This window comes from Adiantum capillus-veneris, chromosome 11 (genome assembly GCF_014529385.1).
Source record: "Adiantum capillus-veneris isolate H3 chromosome 11, ASM1452938v2, whole genome shotgun sequence".
In the NCBI taxonomy this organism is placed as follows: domain Eukaryota; kingdom Viridiplantae; phylum Streptophyta; class Polypodiopsida; order Polypodiales; family Pteridaceae; genus Adiantum; species Adiantum capillus-veneris.
Window position 1 is genome coordinate 8,869,234 of NC_140941.1, and position 5,388 is coordinate 8,874,621.

A 5,388-nucleotide genomic window follows, 5' to 3' on the forward strand; every position below is an offset into this window, starting at 1 on the left:
GCATCGTTCTCTCCAGCTTTCAATGGAGCCTAGCTTGGACAAGTAGTGGACCTTTGTTTCTCTCTATGTTTCAATAGAGTTAGCTTGGACATGTGGTGGACCTTGGAACCAACCCCCATGTAATACCTTCATGTTCACTCCAAGTGGTAAGAAAGAATAACCTTTATGATAATTCCTTATAGGTTGGACAAGTGGTGGACCTTAACACCCAATATTCTTAATATAATGGCATAGTGTGTAAAGTGGTGAATCTTGAGAGCAAACTCTCATGCTACTAGCGATATATAGCTTGGACAAGTGGTGACCTTGAATGTAAACCCCCATCTACGAAATATCGTGGGTTTAAGGTATTTAGATGGAGCCTAGCATCTTGGAGACATGGTGCACCTTGCTTCTCTTCATGTTTCAATGGAGCCTATCTTGGACAAATGGTGGAGCATCCTTCTCTCCATGTTTCAATGGACCCTAGCTTGACAAGTGGTGGACCTTTGCTTTCTCTCTATGTTTCAATAGAGTTAGCTTGGACAAGTGGTGGACCTTGGAACCAAACCCCCATGTAAAACCTATCATGGTCACTCCAAGTGGTGAGAAAGAATAACCTTTAAGATATAGCCTTATAGGTTGGACAAGTGGTGGACTTAACACCCACATATCCTTAATATAATGACATAGAGTGGAAAAAGTGGTGAATCTTGAGACAAAACCACTCATGCTACTAGCGATAATAGCTTGGACAAGTGGTGGACCTTGAACGTAAAACCCCCCATGTTTTAATAGAGTTAGCTTCGGAAATGATGGAGCATCCTTCTCTCCATGTTTCAATGGAGCCTAGCTTAGACAAGTGGTGGACCTTTGCTTCTCTCTATAATTCAATAGAGTTAGCTTGGACAAGTGGTGGACCTTGAAACCAAACCCCCATGTAAAACCTATCATGGTCACTCCAAGTGGTAAGAAAGAATAACCTTTAAGATGTAGCCTTATAGGTTGGACAAGTGGTGGACCTTAACACCCACATATTCTTAATATAATGACATAGAGTGGAAAAGTGGTGAATCTTGAGACAAACCACTCAGGCTACTACCAATAATAGCTTGGAAAGTGGTGGACCTTGAATGTAAACCCCTCATCTACGACATATCGTGGGTTTAATGTTTTTCGATGGAGCCTAGCATCTTGGAGACATGGTGCAGCTTGCTTCTCGTCATGTTTCAATGGAGTCTATCTTGGACAAATGGTGGAGCATCCTTCTCTCCATGTTTCAATGGACCTAGCTTGGACAAGTGGTGGACCTTTTCTTCTCTCTCTGTTTCAATAGAGTTAGCTTGGACAAGTGGTGGAGCTTGGAACAAAACCCCCATGTAAAACCTATCATGGTCACTCCAAGTGGTAAGAAAGAATAACCTTTAAATATAGACTTATAGGTTGGACAAGTGGTGGACCTTGAATGAAAACTCCCCATCTACGAAATATGTGGGTTTAAGGTATTTAGATGGACTAGCATCTTGGAGACATGGTGCACCTTGCTTCTCTTCATGTTTCAATGGAGCCTATCTTGGACAAATGGTGGAGCATCCTTCTCTCCATGTTTCAATGGACCCTAGCTTGGACAAGTGGTGGACCTTTGCTTCTCTCTATGTTTCAATAGAGTTAGCTTGGACAAGTGGTGGACCTTGGACCAAACCCCATGTAAAACCTATCATGGTCACTCCAAGTGGTAAGAAAGAATAACCTTTAAGATATAGCCTTATAGGTTGGACAAGTGGTGGACCTTAACACCCACTATCTTAATATAATGACATAGAGTGGAAAAGTGGTGAATCTTGAGACAAACCACTCATGCTACTAGCGAATAATAGCTTGGACAAGTGGTGGACCTTGAATGTAAACCCCCCATGTACGAAATATCTGGGTTTAAGGTATTTCGATGGAGCCTAGCATCTTGGAGACATGGTGCAGCTTGCTTCTTCATTTTCAATGGAGCCTATCTTGGACAAATGGTGGAGCATCCTTCTCTCCATGTTTCAATGGACCCTAGCTTGGACAAGTGGTGGACCTTTGCTTCTCTCTATGTTTCAATAGAGTTAGCTTGGACAAGTGGTGGACCTTGGAAACCAAACCCCCATGTAAAACCTATCATGGTACTCCAAGTGGTGAAGAAAGAATAACCTTTAAGATTAGCTTATAGGTGGACAAGTGGTGGACCTTAACACCCGCATATTCTTAATATAATGACATAGAGTGAAAAAGTGGTGAATCTTAGACAAAACCACTCAGGCTGCTACCGAAATAGCTTGGACAAGTGGTGGACTTTTGCTTCTCTCTCTGTTTCAATAGAGTTAGCTTGGACAAGTGGTGGCTTGGAACCAAACCCATGTAAAACCTATCATGGTCACTCCAAGTGGTAAGAAAGAATAACCTTTAAGATATAGACTTATAGGTTGGACAGTGGTGGACCTTGAATGTAAACCCCCAATCTACGAATATGTGGGTTTAAGGTATTTAGATGGAGCCTAGCTTCTGGAGCATGGTGCACTTGCTTCTCTTCATGTTTCAATGGAGCCTATCTTGGACAATGGTGGAGCATCCTTCTCTCCATGTTTCAATGAACCCTAGCTTGGACAAGTGGTGGACCTTTGCTTCTCTCTATGTTTCAATAGAGTTAGCTTGGACAAGTGGTGGACCTTGGAACCAAACCCCAATGTAAAACCTATCATGGTCACTCCAAGGTGAGAAAGAATAACCTTTAAGATATAGTCTTATAGGTTGGACAAGTGGTGGACCTTAACACCCAAATATTCTTAATATTGACATAGAGTGAAAAGTGGTGAATCTTGAGACAAAAACCACTCATGCTACTAGCGGTAATAGGCTTGGAAAGGGTGGACCTTGAACGTAAACCCCCATGTTTCAATAGAGTTAGCTTCGACAATGTGGAGCATCCTTCTCTCCATGTTTCAATGAGCTATCTTGGACAAGTGGTGGACCTTTGCTTCTCTCTATGTTTCAATAGAGTTAGCTTGGACAAGTGGTGGACCTTGGAACCAAACCCCATGTAAAACCTATCATGGTCACTCCAAGTGGTACGAAAGAATAACCTTTAAGATGTAGCTTATAGGTTGGACAAGTGGTGGACCTTAACACCCACATATTCTTAATATAATGACATAGAGTGAAAAAGTGGTGAATCTTGAGACCAAACCATTAGGCTACTACCAATAATAGCTTGGACAAGTGTGGACCTTGAATGTAAACCCCTCATCTATGACATATCGTGGGTTTAATGTTTTTTGCTGGAGCCTAGCATCTTGGAGACATGGTGCAGCTTGCTTCTCGTCATGTTTCAATGGAGCCTATCTTGGACAAATGGTGGAGCATCCTTCTCTCCATGTTTCAATGGAGCCTAGCTTGGACAAGTGGTGGACCTTTGCTTCTCTCTGTTTCAATAGAGTTAGCTTGGACAAGTGGTGGAGCTTGGAACAAACCCCATGTAAAACCTATCATGGTCATCCAAGTGGTGAGAAAGAATAACCTTTAAGATATAGACTTATAGGTTGGACAAGTGGTGGACCTTAACACCCAGATATTCTTATATAATGACATAGAGTGGAAAAGTGGTGAATCTTGAGACAAACCACTCATGCTACTAGCGATAATAGCTTGGACAAGTGGTGACCTTGAATGTAAACCCCCATGTAAAAATATCGTGGGTTTAAGGTATTTCGATGGAGCCTAGCATCTTGGAGACATGGTGCAGCTTGCTTCTCTTCATGTTTCAATGGAGCCTATCTTCCACCAATGGGGGATCATCCTTCTCTAAATGTCTCATGGAGCCTAGCTTGGACAAGTGGTGGACCTTTGCTTCTCTCTATGTTTCCATAGAGTTAGCTTGGACAAGTGGTGGACCTTGAACCAAACCCCCATGTAAAACATATCATGGTCATTCCAAGTGGTGAGAAATAATACCCTTTAAGATCTAGCCTTATAGGTTGGACAAGTGGTCGACCTTAAAACCTAGATCTTCTTAATATAATGACATAGAGTGGAAAAGTGGTGAATCTTGAGACCAAACCACTCATGCTACTAAGCATAATAGGTTGGACAAGTGGTGGACCTTGAATGTATACCCCCCATGTACGAAATATTATGGGTTTAAGGTATTTCAATGGAGCCTAGCATGTTGGAGACATGGTGCAGCTTGCTTCTCTTCATGTTTCAATGGAGCCTATCTTGACAAATGGTGGAGCATCCTTCTCTCCATGTTTCAATGGAGCCTAGCTTGGACAAGTGGTGGACCTTTGCTTCTCTCTATGTTTCAATAGAGTTAGCTTGGACAAGTGGTGGGCTTGGAACCAAACCCCCATGTAAAACCTATCATGGTAACTCCAAGTGGTGAGAAAGAATAAAGTTTAAGATATAGCCTTATAGGTTGGACAAGTGGTGGACCTTAGCACCCAGATATTCTTAATATAATGACATAGAGTGGAAAAATGGTGAATCTTGAGACCAAACCACTCATGCTACTAGAGATAATAGGTTGGACAAGTGGTGGACCTTGAATGTAAACCCCCATGTACGAAATATCATGGGTTTAAGGTATTTCAATGGAGCCTAGCATCTTGGAGACATGGTGTAGCTTGCTTCTCTTCATGTTTCAATGGAGCGTATCTTGGACAAATGGTGGAGCATCCTTCTCTCCATGTTTCAATGGACCCTAGCTTGGACAAGTGGTGGACCTTTGCTTCTCTCTATGTTTCAATAGAGTTAGCTTGGACAAGTGGTGGACCTTGGAACCAAACCCCCATGTAAAACCTATCATGGTCACTCCAAGTGGTGAGAAAGAATAACCCTTAAGATATAGCCTTATAGGTTGGACAAGTGGTGGACCTTAACACCCAGATATTCTTAATATAATGACATAGAGTGAAAAAGTGGTGAATCTTGAGACCAAACCACTCATGCTACTAGCGTTAATAGGTTGGACAAGTGGTGGACCTTGAATGTAAACCCCCATGTTTCAATAGAGTTAGCTTCGACAAATGGTAGAGCATCCTTCTCTCCATGTTTCAATGGAGCCTAGCTTGGACAAGTGGTGGACCTTTGTTTCTCTCTATGTTTCAATAGAGTTAGCTTGGACAAGTGGTGGACCTTGGAACCAAACCCCCATGTAAAACATATCATGGACATTTCAAGTGGTGAGAAATAATACCCTTTAAGATATACCCTTATAGGTTGGACAAGTGGTCGACCTTAACACACAGATCTTCTTAACGTAATGACATAGAGTGGAAAAGTGGTGAATCTTGAGACCAAACCACTCATGCTACTAGAGATAATAGGTTGGACAAGTGGTGGACCTTGAATGTAAACTCCCCATGTACAAAATATCGT